The sequence below is a fragment of the Mirounga angustirostris genome, unplaced genomic scaffold (genome assembly GCF_029215605.1).
Source record: "Mirounga angustirostris isolate CCGP_5_RB_7025 unplaced genomic scaffold, mMirAng1.0.hap1 SCAF_1, whole genome shotgun sequence".
Taxonomy (NCBI): Eukaryota; Metazoa; Chordata; class Mammalia; order Carnivora; family Phocidae; genus Mirounga; species Mirounga angustirostris.
In genome coordinates, this window is record NW_026991709.1 from 170,685,389 (window position 1) to 170,710,474 (window position 25,086).

General features: G+C 40.4%; 1 protein-coding gene across 1 annotated transcript in view; it reads right to left on the bottom strand.

Moving 5' to 3' along the window:
• LRRN1 (leucine rich repeat neuronal 1) overlaps positions 1–24,104 on the bottom strand; it is a 38,295-nt gene extending 14,191 nt beyond the window's left edge. Inside the window, exon 1 of the mRNA XM_045861941.3 lies at positions 23,748–24,104. The gene's annotated coding sequence lies outside the window, so the exon portion shown is untranslated. The remainder of the gene's footprint in view (positions 1–23,747) is intronic.
• Positions 24,105–25,086: the final 982 nt, after the last annotated feature.

Here is a 25,086-nt window from a genome sequence, read left to right on the forward strand (position 1 = left end):
TGGCTTCAACTGATCAAAGGCAAACAAGCTGACCTCCCTGTGAAGTATGAGAAACACAAATTGTGAAAGTTGGAAAAGGCCTCAGAGATCACCTAGCACATCTAAAACAACTTCTCATTTTATAGAGGACACCTCAGGGAGGTGACGTTAGATATTTGGAAGCCAAACTTGACTCCATCCTACTCTCCAAACATATGATCCTTTACACTATAGAACCCCACACTGCTTCACTTAGTGTAGGGTTAGTTGAAATTTATATTCTTGATCACTTGGGCAGGAACTAAAATTCTTTGAAGGATGTTAGCCTCTAGTGCTCTATTAATCAATCACCCTTTATTAGAAGCCTAAGAAAACATCATTCAGTTTAGGGAGTAAAATGGCTTATTTAATAACCACTATCTTGACCTTGATTAGGTAGATCAGGGATAGGGTAGACAGCTCAGTCGATCATCCTGATGGCCAACTTATTCCAAAAAATTAAGTCAGGTCAGCTTAACCATGTTCATTGATATTTTTTTTTAATGTGGCAGTGAATTGATCATAGTTGATCTATTCTACATAAACATGGCCAAATCACAAGTTTAATTTTTAGAATGTATAAATTAAACTTCTCTTAATTTGACAATGGATAATGTGTTGCAAACTCTGTGAGGGCACAGAAATTCAAATGTAGGAAATGTAAAGTGGATTTGAACAATTAGTAGGAGTTGGAAATGGGCATTCAAGATAGAAGAGACCTTATAAATAATATAATACTAGGAATATAGCTAACTTTAATAACAGACTTAATTGAATAAAAGACTTACTATTTTTTTTTAAGATTTTATTTATTTATTTGACAGAGGGAGACACAGAGAGAGAGGGAACACAAGCAGGGGGAGTGGGAAAGGGAGAAGCAGGCTTCCTGCGGAGCAGGGAGCCCAATGAGGGGCTCGATCCCAGGACCCTGGGATCATGACCTGAGCCGAAGGCAGACGCTTAACCATCTGACCCACCCAGGCGCCCCAAAAGACTTACTATTATTAACCGTTATAGTGAATGACTACATGTGTATGGTGTAAAGTATATCATCCCTGTTTTTCACAGAGAAGTTGTCACTTGTTCAAGATCTCAAATAAGATAGCAAGTCAAGGACATAGGGCCCATGCCCTAAAGCTATCTAGCTCAGAATCCCTGTCTGGTTTTCAGGTGGTTTGAGAGGTAATGTGGTACAGAGACTGAAGCACTGGACCACCAGTTAGCGGGTCCTTACCTCTCTTGTTTTGCCGCCAACTCAGATCATGCAGGCTATCTGCCCTACTTGTAAATGTTGAGGTTAGGCTAAACCTAGATGATGTCTTAGTGCTTCTCCAGCTCCAGAATTTTAGGCATTTGATGATTCTTTTCCAGGTTCCTACTTTTAAATGCACCCATGTAAACAGCACTCCTTATGGCTGGGAGCAAAACATTTGGTCCTGGCTTTTAAAAAGAAAACAACACTGTTTAGTATTTTTTTTTTTTTTTTTAAGAAAAGGCATGGTCTCAAGAGGCAGACAGAGCTAAGTCCATATCCTGACACTACCTATGGTGCTTTGGATAAATTGTCTACCTCCCTGGGTCTTGATTTCCTTATCTGTTAGGAGATAGCTCTAGATCTTCCTCATGAGAGAACAAGGTTTGAGAAGTAGCTGGTACAGAGTAGAGTCTCAACAATCATAAATTTCCTTTGGAGTTCTCAACTTAGAAAATTAGAGTCAAGTGCTAAAAAAAAACAAGTTAATATTTGCTCTTCCAACAAGGAAATTAATGGTTTTCTTGAAAATTATCTGGAACAGATATCCTTCCCTTCCTTCCTTCCTTTTGTTCTTTCTCTCCCCTCCCCTCCCTCCTTCCCTTCCTACCTTCCTTTTAAACCCAACCCTCATTTGGTGCCTTATTTTTCCTTCATAACATCCCTGGGAGGTAAGCAGTATGACTATCCCTTTTCACACTGAGGAAACCATGCATAGAGATAGTGAGTAACTTGCCCAAGACATGTAGCTAGACAGTGATAGAGCAGGATTCAGAGATAGCCTGGCTCCAAAGCCCATGCCCTAAACACTATCTCCCAAATGTCACATGGTCATCCCAAAGAACCTTCAATTTTGAAATAGATGAATGGGACTGTCAATGAAGTATCAGAAGTATAGATCAGGTGGCTGGGAACACTTATAGCTCTTGAAAGCAATGTAGAGTCTTTGACTGGAGCTCAACAAATCACAGTGAAGGCCTAGGGATGGTTCATCTCTTTGCCAAATAGCTTGGTTACTACTGAGAAATCCTCTGTCCCTCAGGTAATGATATAATAGATTTCTAGGATATGAGATTTCTAGAATACGAGAAAGGTTTTAAAGCAAAGGCACAGGAATATTTCTGCAGTTTGGTTTGCAATGAATTTTACAGGAGAATCTGGTAGGTCCAAGATTTTCATTTTATTTTATTTTAATATGATATTCAGATACAAAAGCAGGTATCCTCCATCAGACAAACAATGGGCAGGGCTCAAAAAAATCTCAAACTGCCAACCCCCCCAAGTATCACATGATTGCCTTCAAAGTTCAATTGCTCCTCTTTTCCAACTCATTTCCAGTATATGTTTTCAAAGGCAATGTCATTTTTGGAAGAAAAAAGTCACACATTTATATTAATGAGACCATGCTAATTAAATCTTTGCACGCTAGTTACTTAGAATTTCAATTTTGCAGTTTAATGGTAAACCTCTTTAAAGGATTCTCCTTTGCCACTATGTTAAAAAGTATATACATCTCTAAGAGAGGTCGAATGACACTCAAAGCATTTCTGTTACTGCCTTGGAAAGAAGTGTCCCAAACGAATAAAACCCTGCACCAAAGAAACAAAAAGTAAAGCAAGAGATGGGCATCTAGCAACACATTTCAATCTTAGTTACTCCTGGTGCAAAATATAAACATAAGCAAAGGGAATTAAATTGTTAGGACAAAAAAAAAGACAGGAAACATCCTTTCCAAATAATGAGGAATTTTCTAGCCATATAAACACTTCCCATTATTTACATCTAATGTTTATTGCAGGGTCATCCTGGCTGAGTAGTAGTCATAAGAATAATAGCAGTTAGTACTTACTAATAGCACTTAGCTCTTACTATGCAGCATGCACAGCACTAAGCACTTCACACAAATTATTTTATTTAGTGCTTACAACCACATGAGGTGGGAACCATTTTCCCCCCTCTTTTTACCAATGATGAAATGGAGACTCAGTTATGATGAAGCAATCCGGTCAAGGTCTTGGAACCAGGAGAGTGGTGGAGGTTCTATGTGAATGCTGGCATCTGAGGCCAGAGCCCAATCATGCTCCTCCCATCCCAGCCTGTCTGGGCAGGGGGAGTCCTTGCCAATATTTTAATCTGTCAGAACTAGAATGAGTATCACAGGGCAGGGACCCTGTTTCTGTTTTGTTCACAGTGAGTCATCCAGGGCCAGGCACTAGCCTGCCATCTACCTTGTGGGCACTCAATAAGTAAATAACTGAATCAATTAAAATGTGCTTTCCAGGTACCCAAATATAACAATAATTTTAAGCTTGCAAATACAGTCCTGCTGGGTCTCTTCTACACTTGGGCTGATATAAAAACAAATAAAAACCCTTGCCATTTAGCACATATCTGCTCCCCATACATCCTAATCCCTGTGGTTTAGGAAAAACCTACTCTGATTCATTCTTTTCTCCAGACTTCAATGAAATCTAGACTCAGACTAAATGCAAAAGAGATCCAAACAACTGGTGCCTAATTTCATTAGAGTAACTAAACACTGATTGGGTGTTTACTGTGTCACAGGGCCAGAAAGACCAGACCCCACCCTTAAAGAGTTTATAATCCTGTGGGGAGAGAAGACAAATGTACAAGTGACTCTGTAAAAGCAGATAACATGTCAGAAGGGAGGAATGAGTGAGTAGATATGTGGACCCTTGGGAAGAAGAGCAGAGAGTCGCCACCTGTGCTGGCTGTCATCACTAGCTCTCAGCAACGACGGACGTGTCCTGTGTTGGCCCTCCCTGACTGGGTAGCTCCTAAGTACTGAGTACTTGAAATGTGGCTGGTGTGAATGAGACATGGAATTTAAAATCTTTGAATTGTGAAACAAGAAATTTCTGCTAAGCCAACCGATTTTTGGTATTTTGTTGCAGCAGTCCTAGGAAATTAATACAGTGCTCTATGTGCATCAACTACTCTCCTAATTATTTTTATATGAATGCTTATTTTATTAAATACTTAATATGCTGCCTCTCCTCACCCTCCTTCTCCCCACTGCATACCTACTACACATAAGAACTGATTATGAAAGGAGATGTTTTCTACTGTTGCCTGTAATCTTATGGATGGTCAGATACCCATTTCTTAATTTTAAAAGCAGTGGTAAACTTAATGATCTTTGCAGCTTCTTCTTCTAGGACCTAGGAAGCAAGACTAACACTTTTTATGAACTATCTCAGCTCTATGCCAAAATAATTTTTCCTTCAATATTTTGAAAGTCATATGCCAGATACACTTTTTAAAAGTCATATACCAGTATTTTAAAAGTCATTTACCAGATACACTTGAATCTGTGGTCTTTCAAATCCCTTTTAAAAAACTGAAAACTCTGTGACGGGCAAAGTAGGACCAAAAAAAACACCCAGGTTTTTTTCTGTTTAAATCACTTGTAGGATCAAGAAAGTTTGGGTTTTTTTTTCTTTCTTTATAAGAAATTAGCTATTTGCATCGCTGGAATCATAAAGTAGCAATTTAGCAATTTAACATTATTGAATTGAGAAACTGACAGAAGGCTAAACAGAACAAAATATGAACCAACTGGGCTATTTTTATTGCTCCTTTTTAGTATCAGCAAGTGTAGTGATATAAAAACTACCATGAAATCAATTACTTTTATTCTTTTACAAATTATTTTAATTCTCCTCCCATAATACGTCTATATGAAATAATTGCTTTGCAATTACTGACATAATTAAACGTTAAATAAATGTAAAATCTTCAGTTTGGCAGCCTTATATGCCTAGAAGGCTCAATTTCATCACTTCTTTTTAAGTACTTCACAGTATATTGCTTAGTATTTTCACTGCAGACATAGATTTTTACCATTCCACATTAACAACTGTTGCATAAGGAGCCAGTTGCTACAATGGCTCCTGATTATACATTCAAAACTTCAGATAGACCAGTGAAATAGCAGACTTATCATAGTTGGTCCGGAAAGTGCCAATATGTAGGCTGCTAATACCAATACCATAGATTTTTGGATGCTAACCAAGTAAAGCAATTCCATTAGACTGTATCAGATTTGCTTTTGCTCCCAGACCAAATTAAAGTTTAGTTCATAATAGTGAAAATAACTTCTCATCAAGAAAATGACAAACATTTTCACATCCTTTCCAGATTATTTACTGCATTTTTCTTTGCTCAAAATGAGTTCTATACTTATTTTGTTATATTTTTTAATCCACTAGTAATCTTTATTAACTATCTGACATTTAAACAAAATTTTTAGTTAAAAACATGAAGTATCCAATGTCGTTAAGATGGGAGCCTATATTTTTAGCTCAGATCTATATTTCTCTAAAGAGTCTGACTGCTTAGAATTTGCCAATTAGGAGACTAAAACTTTAGACAGAAAATGTCAAAAACATATCCCTTCCACATTAAAATGTTCCTTTAACATGTGGAGACTGATATATGGAAGTGTACATACATTTAGCATTAAAGCTCCTGCTACTCAAGGTTAAAGACAGCCCTGTTCGGGTAAATGACAGTACTTGTCCTTCAACTTGATAGACCTCAAGCACATTGTATTTCTACAGAATGCCATCTCTTTTAAAGAAGCAAAATAAGGCCATCTGCCCCTGAACCCTTAAAATAAACCAAGTTATTTTTCTGTTATGTTTTTATGACTGTTCTAATAAAGGAGTTAAAGAACTTGATTTTCTTCATCATCAGGAGAATGAATATAGTAAAATGTGCCTGCCTGTTCAAACCTCTCTGAAGGCTGGGGGCTGCAGTAGCTTTCTAAGGAAGCGTCACAATGGCCAAAGGACAGGGATAGAGAGGATACAGAACAAAAGGGGCCGCGCCATGGAAAGTGCTTTATGTTCGTTCTCACAGCACCCAATGGAGGCAGATGTGGTTATTCTTGTTTTATAAATGACTTCAGGGCTCAGAGATTAAGTGACCTATCAGAATTCTCACAGCTAATTGGTCAAAGAGCTGAGATTAAATTCAAGTTTGTTGTGTTCTGAAGTCAGGCCTTTTCTGTGATACCACCTGCTTAGATCGTCTTACTGGATTTCCAGAAAGATTGTGAGTGCATACAGCATTCTCTTATGTACACACAAGAAAACTAACTTGTAGAGTAAAACCTGGGTTAGCCAGAAGATTAAGGGAATTTGCAAATTTTATTTTCTGGGTTGCTGAAGGTTTCCTAGAAAGCTTTTAGTTTCAATCTTTAATACCCACTTTCTTGTTTTTGATAAGGATAGTTATGCTTTAGGTGTTTTAAAGACATTTTTCTTCAAGCCCTGATAATGAACTCATATTGGAAATCTTATTTTCCCAAATGTAAAGTCTTGGTTATTAACTTATTTTCTTCCAATTTTCCCTTTTCTCCTAAAAGTGCACTCTAGAGGAAAAAAATTCTAGTTAATTAGAATTTCTGGTAATCAGGTTTTAAAATTGTTTTGGTAAATGAAAATCAGGTGAAAGCTACCTCCCTGAATTTGAAATTGTTTCTTATTATAGGTTCTTCCGATGCCAGTGTGTCAAATGCGTTAATATGCATTTGAAACTAATGGTCCAATACTCAGAGTGCTCAGATCCTTGATGACCTGGATACCATAAATCCACCAGAGCACATTAGTGGGATGGTCCTTAATTACACAGTTTAGGCTTTGTGTAATCAAATGGTGCAAAGGAACAGCTGAGAACATTAAAATGCCAGTAGGCATTATAAATCATAGTGCTTTCTATAGTCTTTCTTTAACTCACGTGTTTTGTTAAATTGAAAGTAAAAAGAATAATTTTAGTTGAATATCCATATTGTCATTTATAGCCATTAAGACATAAATTAATGCAATGCTATTAAAAGATCTTTATTATTTACCTCCTAGTTGCCTAATAAAAATTGCAGTTTTTTTTAAACTTTAAATATAGGAATCATTTTTGTTAGTGAAACAAAATTAAAGTTATCTCTTAGAAAGGTAGACTAAATAAAAAGGCTATTTTTAAATAAAATAAAATTTAGATAAATTGCAGTGCAATCTTACCTATCTAGGACTAACATGCACCTTAAAAGTTTTCTGTAGAGTTTTAGGTTTAAGGGGACACAATTTAAATTGTGGAATATTCAAATTGTTATAATGGAGAGGAACTATATTTTAATGGTGTTTTATTACTTTAAATGATATTTAAATGAGGATAATGAAGACCATATTTGAAAACAAGCCCAGCAAATGAGATTCATTTTCTTGGAGAATTAAGCAACTTTAAGTAGTAAGCTTCAGTAACTTGGCATAAAATGTGTAGCTTCTATTTGCTTCAGGGCTTTTAAGTCTCCAAAATCTAACTAGCACCCATGTTAGCACTCAAGAGAAAATTCTGGGTTAAGAAGTATTACCATCAGCATGTGGCTGGTAATTCAGTACCATTCCAAATGCCCACAGGAGTGATAGAAATCAATCAGAATGGGGCGCCTGGGTGGCTCAGATGGTTAAGCGTCTGCCTTCGGCTCAGGTCATGATCCCAGGGTCCTGGGATCGAGCCCCACATCGGGCTCCTGGCTCAGCGAGGAGCCTGCTTCTCCCTCTGCCTCTGCCTCTCTCCCTGCTCATGCTTTCTCTCTCTCTCTCTGTATCTCTATCTCTCAAATGAATAAATAAAATCTTAAAAAAAAAAAAAAAGAAATCAATCAGAATGGCTTACTGAGCAGGTGTTCTCTTTAAGGTCCTGGGGATCATGGGGCAGGAAACAGGGCATTCTTGGTGAAGGGGAAGGTGTATGCAAAGCAGTGGTGTCCTGAGTCAATTGTCAGCATTTCTTTCTAAATCCAAGTTTAGAAACATCATGTCAGTAGCTTCTGGGTGTATTTACACCCCAGAAACTGGTGAACATTACAAATGAGGGCTTTATGTTTTTGGAGAGCTGGCTGTTAAATATTTACCAGCACACCACACAGAGGAGCTTGAATAGGTACATGGAGCAGGAACTATTTCATTTTTAATGGGATTTAAGATCTGCCAAGCTAAGAATGGAAATCAAGACAGAAAGGTTGGATGGGGCAATGCCTGGGTGGCTCAGTTCATTAAGCGTCTGCCTTTGGCTCGGGTCATGATCCCAGGGTCCTGGGATCTAGTCCTGCATCAGGCTCCCTGCTCGGCAGGGAGCCTGCTTCTCCCTCTCTCTCTCTGCCTGCCACTCCCCCTGCTTGTGCTCTCTCTCTTTCCCCCTGACAAATAAATAAATAAAATCTTAAAAAAAAAAAAAAAAAAGGTTGGATGGTACCTAGATATGGAGGGCCTTTAATGCTTCACTAAGGAGTTTTTGTTTTTTTTTTTTCATTTATTATCCTTGTTCAAGACCTAGCAGAAAACAGATGGTACATTCAAAAAGAGTGACTAAAGCAAGTTTTAAAAAGGGACCATTTACAAGGCAGGGACAAGGTTAAGGTAGATTCACAGACAATGGCCAAACACCCCTGAGCTAACTGCTGCAAGAAGCAAAAGCCAACAAGAAGCCAGACGGCAAAGGACCCCACTGATGCAGTCCAATTGAGCCTGATGCCCAGAGTACAAAGAAAAGTGGAGAAGGGCAGGATGGCTCTGGAAGGGTACAGAAAATATCCAGCACAATCCCACAGCAAGTGGAGACCACTAAATGTCTTGTAATGGGAGCTATGGGCTCATTTCTATAATTTAGAAAAATTTATCCATCAGCTATGTGTAAGACAGACTGGAGAGGGAACATGATGGATATAGGGACACCCATTAAGAAGCACTCACAATAAGCTAAATAAGAGGTAATGGAACTGGGATTTTGGCAATAAGAACAGAGAAGGGTCATATTTAGGAAACAATGAAAACTTACAAGTGGAGAGGTAACTCTTAGATATTACACTTGACTAGATGTAGAAATGGGGGAGGAAAGAGAAAAAAAATAATATCAAGGTGTTTAGCCTGTTTGACTTTGATGATAGTGGTTGCCAAAACGAGATAGCAGCATGCAAGAGCAAGAGCTCACTTTGAAAGTGGGTTGAGTTTCCATTTGTGTGATTAGAGGGTGGGAAGAGAAAGATTAGAGCACACTTTCCTCCAGTTTTCTCCCTGCTGGGCCAGTTTATGGTGGATTTGTTTCTCTGCAGAAGGCTATGGTATATTCTTGTACAGCCATAGCTCATTCTGGATCCGAGAAACCACTGCATCCCTTTGACCCTACGGTGATGTGATTTTTAGGGTGAAAATAGCCAGGAGGCATTTGAAACAAAATTAAAGTTATCTCTTAGAAAGGTAGACTAAATAAAAAGGCTATTTCTAAATAAAATACAATTTAGATAAATTGCAGTACAATCTTATCTATCTAGGATGCACCTTAAAAGTTTTCTGTAGAGTTTTAGGTTTAAGGGGACACAATTTAGATTGTGGAATATTCAAATTGTTATAATGGAGAGGAAATATATTTTAATGCCAGTTGGGAGTGAAGTTATAGATGTTTTTCTCATGAAGGTCTAGTGTAGAAGACTTAAGATCTCAAGAGGCATAGAGAGAAAATGAAAGAGCTCAGGGGAGCCAGAGATGTACTACCATAAAACACAGTAGAAGGTGAAGGTTAAGTTTGCATCTCACTGAAAAGTAAGTGATTATCTCCACCATTTCCTTTGATAACTACTTGGTGATAGTGTCTGGATTTAGTTATATGTCAATACAAAGATGGAGCTAAAACAGATTATTATAGGGCCATGCATTAGCAACTCAGTGTTGAAATGATCTCTGTATTATGAACCATAATAATTGAGATGAGGCAGATAAGTAGATCTCTCCATGGAGGACAAATCAATAACAACTAGGTTTTATGGTCATTAGTGCCCTAATGAAATTACTTACCATCTAAATCTCTTCGAGGGTCTTGAACATTCAACATCCTTCACCTCTTTTATGTTAACACCAGCCAGATGTGGCTAAGTGCAATTTACATAATGGAGATCATGAACAAAAATAATATTTCATACATGAAGCATTTGCATGCCAAGCAAGAGGGATTTTTTAATTAATTAATTAATTTAAAAAAAAATTTTTTTATTCTTATGTTAATCCCCATACATTACATCATTAGTTTTAGATGAAGTGTTCCATGATTCATTGTTTGTGCATAACACCCAGTGCTCCATGCAGAATGTGCCCTCCTCAACACCCACCACCAGGCTAACCCATCCTCCCACCCCTCTCCCCTCTAGAACCCTCAGTTTGTTTTTCAGAGTCCATCATCTCTCATGGTTCGTCTACCCCTCCGATTTCCCCCGCTTCATTCTTCCCCTCCCGCTACATTCTTCTTCTTCTTCTTCTTTTTTTCTTAACATATATTGCATTATTTGTTTCAGAGGTACAGATCTGTGATTCAACAGTCTCACACAATTCACAGCGCTCACCATAGCACATACCCTCCCCAGTGTCTATCACCCAGTCACCCCATCCCTCCCACCCCACCCCCCACTCCAGCAACCCTCAGTTTGTTTCCTGCAATTAAGAATTCCTCATATCAGTGAGATCATATGATACATGTCTTCCTCTGTTTGACTTATTTCACTCAGCATAATACCCTCCAGTTCCATCCACGTCATTGCAAATGGCAAGATCTCATTCCTTTTGATGGCTGCATAATATTCCATTGTATATATATACCACCTCTTCTTTATCCATTCATCTGTCGATGGACATCTTGGCTCTTTCCACAGTTTAGCTATTGTGGACATTGCTGCTATAAACATCGGGGTGCACGTACCCTTTTGGATCCCTACTTTTGTATCTTTGGAGTAAATACCCAGTAGTGCAATTGTTGGATCATATGGTAGCTCTATTTTCAACTTTTTGAGGAACCTCCATACTGTTTTCCAGAGTGGCTGCACCAGCTTGCATTCCCACCAACAGTGTAGGAGGGTTCCCCTTGCAAGAGGGATTTTTTAAAGATATCCCCAAACTAGTACTAAAAAAAATTATGTCTGTGGGCAAGACAAGTGATGTGCTATATCAATTAGCCAGTACCTTAATCAGGGGTTCATCTACAATAAAAGGGAGATGTATTACAAGGGGGGGAATAGGCAATAGAAAGCAAATAATAAAAGAAGGTAAACTAAATTACTAGACCTTATGTGTCACTTTCACATACATTATATCTAAGAGTCACACAGAAAATGAAGGAGAGATTTTCTTCCTCATGTGCCCTTTAGCTCTTGGAGCTTGGCATGTGCCACTCCAAACATTCCAGGCACTAGCTTGCCACCCAACCAGCAAGGCCCCTGAAACCTTGCTTATGTGATTCGTTTCTCCAGACATTCAAGCCTTCTGTCATCTTCCCCCTTCCATGACTAGATTCAACACATCCCATCCCTCCCATGCATAATGCACACTCTCCTTTTGTGGAACTTCATACTAACTAGCAATTCTGTTTTCTCTGAACTCCAAGTACACCTTGGAGGAAGGGGCAAAGGAAGGTTTGAGATGAAGCCACACTGGTCTTCTCTCTGTTCCTCAAACCCATCAAGCTCCTTCCAATGGCCAGGGCTTGGCTGGCAAAGGTCTTCTCTTGTACTCCCCATGCCTGAGCAGCTCACTTATAACTTGAGATTTTGATGAAATGTCACTTCCTTAGGAAGGATTTCTCTTAGAATCCTCCATGTAATTATTCTCTTCTGGCCTTGTGTACTTCTCTTTCACTGGACTTAACACAGTCATAGTTCCACATTTACTTGTGTGGTAATTGGATTAGTGCTGTTACCCCCATCAGATGGCAAGCCCCACATGGGAATGGACCACATTTCATCTGTTTTGCTTGCCACTGTACCACCAGCTCACAGAAAAAGATCTGCACAGAGGTGGTGGTGTTGATATCTGCCAAATGACTGAAATGAATTAACGGTCATGTTCTAAGCACTGTCTCAAGTGCTTTCCCACATATTCTCATAGCAACCCTGTGGGTTCATATTATTCCCCCATTCTATAGATAAGAGAGCTTGGGGGTCAAAAAAATTGAGTCTTTTGGCTAAGATCACACAGCTAGCATGTAATAGAGTTGAGATTCATACCCAGACCCATCTCATTTGAGCTCTGTTTTCTTTCTTTTTTGTTGTGGAATTTCCATAGATGATCACTTAATTATTTTCTGTCTTGTTTCTATTCATTCTCTCCCCCCAGTGAGTCTCAAAACACATTTGGGATGGAAGTACTACCATGTACATTTTTTTCATCCCCCACATCACCCTTGTAATAGCACTTGATATTCTACATGCATTTAATGAATACTTTTTGATTAATAACACCTCCTTGGCATTAATATCATAAAAGCATCCCCACATGAGTTCAGCTTTCTGTAATAACCTCTCTAAAATAGTAATGCAGTACATCTCTGATATAATACAGGTTTATAATCTATACTCATTTCTATCAAACCATATAGGAAATAATTTTGTAAAAAATTTTTAGAAAAAGCAGTATGACAAAATGAAATAGGATATGAAAATCCCTTTCCTCTTTCATTCACTGACTATTTGCTAAGTGCCTATTCCATGTGCCAAGTGTTCTTCTAGGTGCCAAGGATCCAAGTCTAAGTAAGTCATAGTCTTCCCTCATGGAGCTGGTGTTGGTGGTATTATTAAGGAGATGAAAATACATAATCCTGAATGAAGATAACACATCCTATACTTGAAGTGAGAACAAGCAAATGTGGGAAAATCAAGGACACTGTGACTAACTCAGCCTGGAGAAAAACCAGAGCAAGTACCTGGTCCTATATATTTATTAGCTCTAAAATATTGGGCCAATTCCTTGTCTCAGGTTTTTTCATCTTTAAAGTGGGGATAATACCTCCCAGAGTTGCTGTGTACTTCTCTCAGCACACTTAGAAAATGCTATTTATTGGCCTACAAGAGTTGCCAGAGATGACTAGCTTGGTGGTTGTACTAGCTGTCCCCAAGAGCTAAGAGTATAGATATCTCCAATTACCTGTAAATGCACTCACCTGTCAATTGGGGAACTTTGACTAGGAAGATTAAACAGGACAATGAAAATGAAGTTCTTTGTAAATAACTATTATTTCCAGCTCCAAAAGAATTCAAAGAATGAGACAGTTAATACATATTCTCAATGCTCTCCTTCATGTGTATATGAAAATCTGCTAGCTGTAACAGGGTAGAGGCTAAGTCTCCTTAAGGGTTACCCGATTTAGCTTGCCTGGTGACCTTCTCTTGCTTTGTAATTGACCCTGCTGCCAAAAGGACTTTTGGTTACACTGTACTGGGTTCTAATCTGGTCCCAACCAGAAGGCTTGCAGTTTGGTCCAGCAAAACAATGATGTTATGAAGATGATGATACCAAGAATCAATAATAACAATGGTAGCAGCATGATTTATTGAGCACTTACAAGATGCTAACCATTGTTCTAAGAGTTTTACAGGCTCCAACAACTTTACTACTGGATCCCTCAGTGTTGAAGCTTTTGGGTCTGCTAGTTTTGACAATGTCTTGAATTTAGTTCCTGTTTGAGGAATGGTAGCTCTGAACCAAATCTGTTCTCTGGTTAGAAAATGTGATTATATGAATTACAACTTAGGGGCACTGTAATACTTCCAGAGTGAGAAAAGGGAGAGTGGATACAGAACATAACATAGAAACAAACAAAAAAAAAGGCTGGAATGTATTCATCTGTCTGGCTTTTCTTTTAAAGCACATCAGCTGACTTAAGATTTCTTGAATGGGCAAATTGAAATTTCTCTTGGGGTCCACCACAAAGGTGACAACCATGTGAATTACTGACTTCACAAACATCTAGTCTGAATCTTGTCGTCTCTTAAAATCCCTCCACTTTCCTCTGAGTGAGCATCCTTGGAATGCAGACAGCATACATTCAGAAAGGTCAGATTCCAATGTAATACGACTTCTACTAATTGGTCCTATTTACAAAGTACTTACCTTGGTCCAGGAACTGTGCAAAGGGCTGTAAATGCATGATCTCATTGAACACGTCCAGTGATTCTATAAGGCAGGTTCTATTATTAACTCTATTTTACAGATGAGGATACTGAGGTTCAGTGAAATCACTCCAGACCACACAGCAAAGATGCAGTTTTGGAACTAATTCCTCCCAATTCTGAGTCCTGTCTAGTTATCCACTCTTTTTGCCCTGCCTTGGGCTATACATCCTGTAACACTATGGTAGTGACTCACATTATTCTGATGTATCACTTGCATGTCAGAAAGGTCCCTTAAAGCAAAACAATCTTTAGAAGCAAACTCAAGTAGTTTTTAATATTGCTAGCAGTTTTAAGCTCTTGTATCATTCAATACTTTTCATTAAGAGTCAGCAATCTAAATTCTGCAAATATCAAAGATACTAACTTTTCTCAAAATTAATATTTTACTTCTTTTTTCTGTGTAACAGAAAGGTGCTTTTCAGTTTTTAGAAACCTTCTAAATTTAGACAATGATGATATAACACGATGCAATGTGATGGTATGGTTAGAAGAATGCAATCTTTATGCATTTCTATTCATTAAAAAATTTTTAATCTTAAATATGATTTAAAAATATGCTGTTAATGAGGCGCCTGGGTGGTTCAGTTGGTTGGGCATTCGACTCTTGATTTTGGCTCAGGTCATGGTCTTGGAATAGTGGTATTGAGCCCCTGCATTGGGCTCTGTGCTCAGCAGGGAGTCCACTTGCAACTCTCTCCCTCTGCCCCTCCCCCCGTTCTCTCTCTCTCAAATAAATAAATAAATCTTTAAAAAATATGCTGTTAATAATGCCAATATAAATTTAAAGACTAATTCAATGATGATTGGTTAAATAAAAATACCAAGGTAGATTTCAAAATTTAAATAAAATGCATTGTGTTTTATTTTATATAAACCTCACTTTAATAGTGGAATTACAGAAATTTTAGGGCCAGAAGGGCTATAAGAGCTAGTCTAGTCCAATTCTTTTGTTTTATAGCTGCAATTAAAGTTGAAGAAACATAGCCCAGTGTTTTAACAGTGAAAGTTCAGAGTCAGATAGACCCAAGTTCACATCCTTGCTCTGCCACTTACGAGCTCTGAAACTGTCATCCACAGTCACAGAGCCAGTTCTTGCAAATGCCCTGCCTAGAAAGCAGGACTGCTATAAACTGAGAACTCACATAAAAGACTCTCTCCTCTAAAACAGATGTATATTCATTCATTCATTTGACAAACATTTCTTGAGTACACACTAGTTGTATGACCTTGCACAAGTTCCTTGTTTGGTGCCTTAGTTTCCTGCACTGTAAAGTGGGTGTCCATATTAAAGAGTTTTTGCAAGGATTAAATGAATTAATGCATATAAGATGCATGGGATGGTTCCTGGCACAGTGGAAAGGCAAACAATGTTAGATATCATTACCTTTCTCCTACTGCTACTGCACTCTATATTAGGTAATATAGCAGGGCTCTGGGGATATAATTCAGGAGCCCTATGTAATATTTTCCTCCTAATTACTAAGGCATCTCTTTTCCATGGAATGAATCTCTCACTCCATTGTCCTCCTGAAGGTAAAGCCATTTGTAAGCTTCTTTTCTAGGGTTCTGTTTTGACAGTGCTATCCTTCATGCATGAAGAGAAAAATATCTCACCAGCATTTGCCCACATACTTTGTGTTTTTCTTTCAGATGACTTTGAAGACACTCAAGTTTTTGTTTTTTTCTTTTAACCTGGTCTCCCAGGTGAGAAATTATGAGTTTGCGAGTATGTGAGGATGTTGGCTGGGATTCCAGAGATGGGTTGCCCCCAAAGGACATAGTAGAACTAACTAGTCCTTTGGGGGTTTTAAACCTTACATGTAGTCCTCACTGCATAGAACCATAATGAGCTGGAAGAACAAGCAGAGAAATCCAGTTAATTGCCACTCCAGTGTCTTCAGTGGTTCTATCATGGCTGGATGAGTTACTATGGATTCCATCAGTGTTCTGGAAACTCTCAGGACATGGGCTGAAGTCCTATGTATCATGATCTTGGAAATCAGAGAATTGTGAAAATGAAAAGAACCTTGAGTGGTCATGCAGCTTCTCAGTCTTGCTTCTCACAAGCAAACATTACGCCATCACAGAGAAGTGCAAAATTAGATCTTTAAGACCTTGAGAGAAGGCTTTTTACAAAACTCATTTTGATGAACAAGTCTTATTATTGAAAACAAAAACATAAACTTGTCAGTATGGAATCTGTCTCCCGTTTGTGTATGTGTGTGCACACGTATGTGTGTACATACACACAAAGTTAAAATACCCCTGCCAAACACAACCAGAAAACCATGCCACTATTGCTTTTCTTTTGTAGGCAGAACACCCTCAGTTCTTCCAATGTTCTGGGATAGCTCATTTTCTTAATCTAGCCATCACTCTCCTATGAACCTTTCTTCCCAGCTTGTCACAAGTATTTTTTTTTTTTAAGCTTCTAAGGTCAACTTAAGGTAAGATATTAGAGAGAAAGTCTGGTTAGTCCTTAGGTGTCTGGGAAACCCAGCTTAAATTTCCCTGCATGATACATTTTAATTGATACGTCCTAGATCCTCCCTCTCCTTGGTAGCCCAAACGCTAGAGTGCTGAGTCACTGTCTTATTACCTGTTCTATCACACAGTCCAGGAATCAGCAAGCAGGGAGCCTCGGGTCTCATCCCAGATCCAGTCTTAGGCTAGATGTATGACCTTATGTAAATTCACCTTATGCTAGAAAAGTAACAGTTGCAACCCTTCTTCTTTTACAGCGCAACCTTAGAAATTTATTAAGTGACTTGTCCAAGGTCACACTGAACCTGTCCATGGCTCTGGGTTCCTTAGTTATTGAAAAAAGAGAGAAAGAATGATACTTGGTGTCTCAGAATGTTACAAGTCAAATGAAATACATATTTAAGAACTCTGCAAAATGGGAAGTTCTAAAATATAAGGCACTATTCACTTTCTTTGTCAATGAAGCCCATCTTCTCTTAATGCAGCATGTACTGTTATAGGTTTCTTACAACTGACTTTCATTCTGTTTCTAGCTTCCTTTCCTGCTTGCTCAAGACACTGAATTCTAACCAGTTTAGAGGGGTCTACCCTCTTGTAAGCAACCATCCCACTCATTTGTGTTCAATGAGACTAGATTTAAAATTGTCTCCTGCCCAACACTTGTGTTCCAGGTGAAAGCCTATTCTGTGAATTAACCATAAGGTTTTTAAAAGACTTTGCTGATGGCCAAAATCTGAATTAAGGCTCCTGCTTCTATACTTTTGTAGCTCACACTTTCGACATCAGAATACACAGAATACACTCCCTTTCTGTAACCCCAATGGGCTTTAACTCCGTGAGGGCAGAGCCAATGTCTTTTAGAGCAGGGTTTCTCAAAACCTTGATACTATTAACACTGGACCAAATAATTCTTTGTTGTGGGGGAACTATCATATGCATTGTAGGATATTTATCAGCATCCCTGGCTTCTACCCACTAGATGCCAGTAGCATCCTCCACCTTCATTTGTGACAACTGCCAGAAATGTCTCCAAATATTGCCAAATTTCTCCGGGGTGGGAGCAAAATCACCCCCAGTTGAAAACCCCTGTGCTTGATCCAGCAGAGTGCCTTTTTCACTCCATAAATATTTGTAGAATACATGACTGATGGAAAGAAAATGCTTCTGATGGATTTAATGTACAAGCTGCAGAAATATCAAGCTAATTTCTTTTGGTTTTAGTACCTCCTATAATGCCTGGCACACAGCTGGAGCTCAGTATATATTCATTGGGTGAACAAGTGTTCCAAGATCATAAACAGCTTTCTGTATCCCACGTAAAATTATTTCCCTCAAGAAGGCCCAGGTGAAGTCATAGGGAACTGTCACATTAGGGGGAGAAAATTTTTAAAAGAACAAAAAATTTTCTTAGCTGTGGTATTAGGAACCAGAAAAAATACCTTGCAGAAAAGAGCATCATGGCTATGTTCCCCAGACCTTTAGCTCTCCATCCCATTGTGGCATTTAGGGCAGAAATAAAATTCTTCGCAGTGGTGATGCTAGAAACATCTAGCATTCCTGCATCTTTTAAAACAACTCAGTTAGGGACATGAAGCACCAGGAGGGTTGCAGGACATCTAGAAGGTCACACATTCAGTCATTAGTGTCAGAGCTGGGAAATGAGCCTGTGCCTTCCTGACTCCCTGTACTCCCTTCCTACTTGATTACAGTGATTATTATGGATGCAAATTAAGACTTATTACTATTGTGAAATAACAATGCAGGTTAATGATCTTCTTTATTGCCATGCTAACATTTTTTCTAGAGGGGAAAATTATAGGCATGAAACCAACTAAGCAACCTTTCTTTCTTTGCAAAGCTTTTTAGTGTTCCTAAATGAAGATTCTCTCTTTGTGCTTACTGCTTAATAGTGCAAACTGATTTTTTGTCTCCTAGGTCTTAGTGAGATGGATGCTAATACTGGTGCTGTCTTTTCTTCCTGTATGAATTGAAAATGACTATGCTAATACATTATCTCACAAAGGGCAGTCATAAATAGGAAGAGCAAATATTTTGAAATGAATATTTAATGGGCATCCTCCTATCGAGGTTAGGCATTTTGGGAAATGCCTCCCTTGGAAATCTTTGTGAGTCAGTCTTGCAATTGCCCTTTCCTGGACACCACTGAGGGACAGCTCTCCTCTCATGATTGAAATGGTGGCTCCAGAAAACAACGGCACATTAATTTACGTATCCCCCAAACTTTACGTAGTTGTCCTTCACTCCTCATTCTACAAAATACAAAAACTTTCACGTAGATGGATGTCATGTCACATGTACATTGTTATTGTAACTATGGGAACCAAAACATGCCACCAGTGTGTCTGTTTCATACACAAATGAGGGGACAGCTGTGGAGTCCACATGTCTGCCGGTGGTATAATAGATGTGAGGTAGGATGGCTGGGTCAGAAAATTACAACTCATTTATATTAATCAGAGCTTTCAAATAACATCCCAACCCCTTTGCCATAAGGAGCGTAAATGGAAGGCAATAAGCCACTGTAAAAGCAGTTTCATTCCATAGCTTTCAAAACCATGTTGTAAGTAGATGCAGCAGCATCTTCCGAGAAGACTCTCAAGTCTGAGTTGATGGAACTTCGTTGTGCATCACTGAAAGTTTAAGCTTAGTTTCTTTGCATGTCAGGGATGATTTTCAGTAAGTATAATAGTTCCAACCAAGTTAAATATTTGTTAGTTATGGTTTTGGAAGCATGGCTTCCACAAACCCTATAGCAGTTTCACTGAGTAAGTTAGTCCTTCCAGCTCTATTCACTCAACACTATCAGGTTACAAATGAGAAAACTGAGGGCTGGCAGGGTTATGAAACATCTAAGATAACCCAGCTAGGAGTGGATAGTAGCTTCCTTACCAACCAAATAATGAGTAAAATTGCTAATAATATCCTACCTTTGCTAGACCTTTTGAAAATACCCAAAGAGTAAAAAATAAAATAATATATAACCCAAATGTTTCTCTTGAAAAAAGTGTTACATAAAATAGCATATATTTTAATTATTGAATAATATGCATAACAGTTCTATAGGTGCCATAGGTCTGGAAATATATACTATATTATTTTATCATGTATTATAAATGCAATGTCAACTATTATGCATTTGTCTATGTTTTAAGCTTTGGAGGCCATACCCTGTAATATATCTATATAAAGTAGGCAGATGGTAATATGTTAAAACAAAAAATTTAGAAAACAAACTTCAGTTAAGATTTGTAGAGCGAATGGTTCCCTTGGACAGTAACTATTGAATTTTACAGATTGGCTTTAACTTTTGTCTCCATTCTATACTTTAAGCCAAAAACAAGAGTGGATACATGTTTTCCTGACTTCATCTATATAATTATATTCTCACCCTGAATAAAATATTAATCAAAGCTCTATTCATGTGTCAAAGAAACTTCCATTGTTCCCAGAAGCCAAAATATGATTCTAAAATGGAATTTGCTTTATCTCCTGACTGGCTTAACCCCAAATAGGTATTCAGCATAATAGTTTTGAAAAATTAAATATAATATTTAAGCAACCTTATGTTAATGTTCAAGTGAATCATTCAAAGAACTATTATTTTGTAGCTGAAAATAAATTTTAAGAAAGCATTATGAAAGGCTAGTAAAAAGTGACAGGCAGATCCTATAATTTACTATATTTTATTTATGGTGTATGGCTTATTTATGGTGGCATAAAAAGCCCACCATTCTGTTTATTTATAGTCACACCCAACTGGCTTGGAAAGTAGCAATGTAACTCTATAGAGGCAGATTTTCTTTAGTACCTACCAGTTTGTTCCCATGAGTGTCACTGCTTTAGGATATATGGTAATTGCTCCAGCAATTCAGGTCAAGAAACTAGCCTTAGCAGGGCCTAACCGGAGAGAGATCAATGGTTGAGTTTTCCCTTGCTTTTTTTGAATTCCAGATACTATCCAGAGCTATGCGTATCATCGTTCAGGACCAGAGTCTGCAGTTAGATCTGGTCCAAGATTTTATTTAGCACAGTGATTTTTTTAAACGAGTAAGTACTTTATTACTTTTATTTACCAAGGAATGAGCTCTAATCTTCCCTTTTATTAGAATTGCAGAATAAAGATTTCACATAGGCAGGATAATAGCCAAAGTTCTCGCAAATGTGAGGCTGTGGTCATTTTAAAGTTATCTGGTTTGTTTCAACAATACCTAGATAGTTAACAGTAAAATCGTTTATATCCTAGTTTAGAAAAGTCAACTATTTTATAGTTAACCCTCAAGTCCATAATGAGGACAGAATCTCAGGCTTCAGTCACTATTATTATAATGATTTGTTACTTTCTGACTTCTTGATAGCTTTAAGACACAAACATAATCTTGGCTATAACATTTTCTTACTGAAATTTGACTCAATTCATCTCTCCCCTCCTGGGAAAATACTGCCTTATGTGTAAAAGTCACTGAACCAGCAAAAATAACTTAAAGGAAACACATAAAATAGCAGACTAACATCTGTTGTGCACCCCTCCCCTGCAAACACCAAGCCCTCAAAACAATGTTGTCTTTTGGGTGGGGGGGAGTGGTATTTTACCATCCCTTTCAGTGAGTATATAGAATACAGGGGCAAGCACTGTTTAGTGAATAGGTTCTTTTTCCCTTCAACAGTGTTTCAGACTGACAAAAGAAGAGGCCAAGGGGGCTGGCTTGTCAGTAGGTATAATCCCAGGGCTTACGTGCAGCCCACACCACCGGCCTTTTGTTTGGTGGTCACACTACTCCAGGAGGTGAGCTGCACAGTGGTCTATTAGCTAATGTTAGACAAGGCAGAAATTTCCCTAGGTTGGGGTCCAATGCATGACTGCCTCCCATTCATTGTTTGGTCCTGTGACCTGAAAACCCCTCAGGTGACTAGGAACATGATGGTTTAATCACCTTCAGTTCTACAAGTTTGCCTTAACAACTAAAATAATTTTGATCTAATAGTAAACATTCTTCACGTCAGTCAACTACAACTATTTTCCCCATTTGTCTATCTCTGAGGATGGAGAGAAAAGGTGAGAAGGGGGTAAAATTACTAAAAGACAAAGAAAAGAAACTCTAAAAGTTAAAAGGTCAATTCAGTAATCACCTCAAACCACTAGAAATGGATTAAAGTTACTGCCTGCTTCATATAAACATTTTCCTCACTAGCCAGCTCAGAACATCCAGCTTGAATGTTGCACAAAAATATTCAGCCAGGTAAAGAGCAAGTAGTACTTTGAGCTTTCAACACAATAGCACTCAGAGAATTTGGCTCTTGAATAAAGGTGTCAGCAAGCCATGGAATTCCTAAACAGAAAAACTCACACTGCGCCATTATTCCATTTTCTTAAGGTCTATTGTTAACTAAAGACTCCTTGTCTTTTCAAATTCCTTCATGTGAATGGATGAGGCCAGACATCTGCCAGGATTCGCTCACATTTGCATGCAAATCAGAGACTTTGGGACACACATGGCCAAGGAGCCAACAACACCACTTTTACTCTAGACTTATACTGATCAAAGTGTCTTCCTGAACTTTCAACATCTCTAGTCCTAGCTCTTAAAAAGAAAGTAATGAGCATATATTATATTATTTAGACCCTGGCGGCAAAGCATACTGCGAAACAGAACAACATACTGTCTTTCAGAAAATCCTACAAGCAAAAGCCCAAATCAGCAATACCTGTTCCCTCACTTAATCTGGCTTTTCCTTTATTATGTAGGTCTGGAAATGAACATGCTAATGGTGACATAAGATTTAGGGAAGGATCCATTTTCTTGGACTCTTGACCTTTGCCTGTGTAGTTCAAATGCCTCAAAACTATTCACACCCCCTCATTCATTCATTCATTCATTTATTCACTGCCAGGCACTGCACTGGTCCCTGGGGCTACAGCGGTGAACCCAACAGACAAGATTCCCCTCTCCCAGAATAGGTACCACCGCCGAGTCTCCCACTCCGCGTATCTACCTCGACTCCTTCGCAAGGGTCCCGGGACGGGTTTTCCACCAGTCCTGGGTGCGTGGCTCCGCTCCCGTGGTTGGATCTTTCTACAGCACCCCAGCCTGCCAAGGCAGGGGGCTCCTGCCGCGGGAAGCGGTCTTGACAGGGCCCCGAGAAACGCCGAGTCGGGGGCTGCCCACACCCCTCTACACGTAGCACGAACGACACTCGCTGGCAAACTTTCCTTGCTCCGACCCCGGCCGAGCCGGGAACTCAGCACCGGCTCAGTTCCTGGAGCGGACGGAGGCTTCCCTGACAAGCCTCCTGAGGCTGCTACTCCTGGACTCAAAACGTGTAGGGTGAGGTCTTTTCCCCATTTACACTGCCTGACAGTTGAGTAGATTCTTCCGAATGCTCTGACTTCATTACACTCAATGCTTTGTGAATTGCGTCCCTTGCCCCTTTATCAACAAGGCCACCGCCAAGACATCCTTCCTCTTATCTCTTCCCACTACCTGCCACCTTCCTTTCCCATCTCTTGGTTCTCTTTCCAACTCCCCAGACCCCTTTACCCGCTCTTCTCCGGCCCCGGCTGCCTTACCCGTTCACATCCCAGCAGCCCCTCCTTCCTTTGGATCCCCGGGCACCACCCTCCCCCGCTTTGATCCCTGAAATTCAGCGGGCTTGCCTCCTGTCACTGCCTTTTGCCCATTTCTGTCTGGCCTTCATTCCGAACTGTCGCTGTACCGCACCACTGTGGAGGGTTTTTTGGGAGCGGGGTGGTGAGAGGGTAGGGAGAGGGTTACTAGATTCCGTTTCCCCGACTTGGTCATTTTCCCCAGCTCCGTGAGCCGCGCCCCCTCGTTCCCCGTAGGCCCGCAATCTTATCCCGCGGTTCCCCAAACCCTCTCAGGCCCGCCACGCCGCCAAGTTTGCCTCGACTTCCCCTAGCTGCCGCCCAAACCTCCCGCCACCGCCCGGCTAGGCGAGCGCACTTACCCCGAGGCCCGGCTGGCGGGGGTGTGGGGTGCGCACGGACCCGCGGCGGCAGCAGGAGGAGGACGACCGGCTGAGCGGAGCCTCCCTGCCAGCCCGCAGCGCGCTCTGGCTCCTTGGGGGGTTCCCAGCAGAGCACCAAGACAGGAGGAGAGGCAACGACACGAGCAACAGCTGCTGCGCGGGCCTGGGTTCAATCCGACTCTCGGGGGTCGGGGCAGAGGCAGGCAGGATTGGGAAGGAGGGTTGGAGAAGTGGCGTGCAGAGGGCGAGGCAGAGAGCGGCCAGGTCCTGAGGAAGGCACCCGGGGCAACTAGGGATGCCACCGCGCGGATTCCAACGCCTGGGCTAACGCCACCAGCCCCTCTCCCCAGCCGGAGGGCGCTGCGGGCGCTGGCGCACGGGCCTCGCCTAGCTCCCCGGCTCGCTGCCGGCGCCCTCGGTGCGCCCCGCTTTGTGCTCCCCGCAGCCGGCGTGCACCTGGTGTAAGCAAAAGCGGTCAGCTGATGGGCTGCGCGCCGATTGGCTGCTTCGCGGTCTCCTCCCCTCCCTCCCGACCCCCTTCCTGGCCTCCCCCTCCCGGCCTCCAGCCCCCGGCTCAGCCCGGTGCTGGGGCACCATCTGTAGCCCGCCCAACAAAGGCGCAGCGCCACGGGTCTCGGGTGGCCCTGCCGTCCTGCGCCGCCTCCGCGACCGCTGCAGGGAGCAGTGGGCCGCCGCTTTTTGTCTGGGGGACGACAGGCTGCGGCTGGGTCAGGGAGGCAAAGCATACTGTCGTTTCTTAGCAAAAGACATTAAAAAAAAAAAAAAAAAGAGCCCTTGTTAGGAGGGCCAGCTAGGTACAATGGGGCCCAATCTGAGCAACGTAAAACTTGGGCTCGGAGGCTGAGAATCAGGCAAAAATCAACCCAAGAGAGCCAAGTTTCAGTATGAAATCTGACCTTCCTCTTAAAATGCATGGCGATTACTTGGAAAGCAGCTCTGCTCACCACTATTCCACCAATGCTGCACTCATGGTGATTACTTGGGCTGTGTGTTTGCATGTTTAGGTGGCTGTGGAACTGGCTCGTGCCCTTGTCGTGGGAAGTAGTATTTGCAGACATTTAAATGAATGGTGAAGCCACTTCTGATTTAGGGAGGCTTCAGAAAAACAATTCCGAAACTTTGTAATTACACCTTTCCGATTTGTTAGGTGTGAAAGTGTGTTCAGACAACCGGAAGGTTGGGAATGCAGTCTATTCAAAGTGGGGGGTGTCTGAGAGCAAGAAGTGGAAATGGGTTTTTGGAAACCGCACATGAACCTGAATCTCAACTTCAAGTGACCAGCTTAGAACCAGGCTGG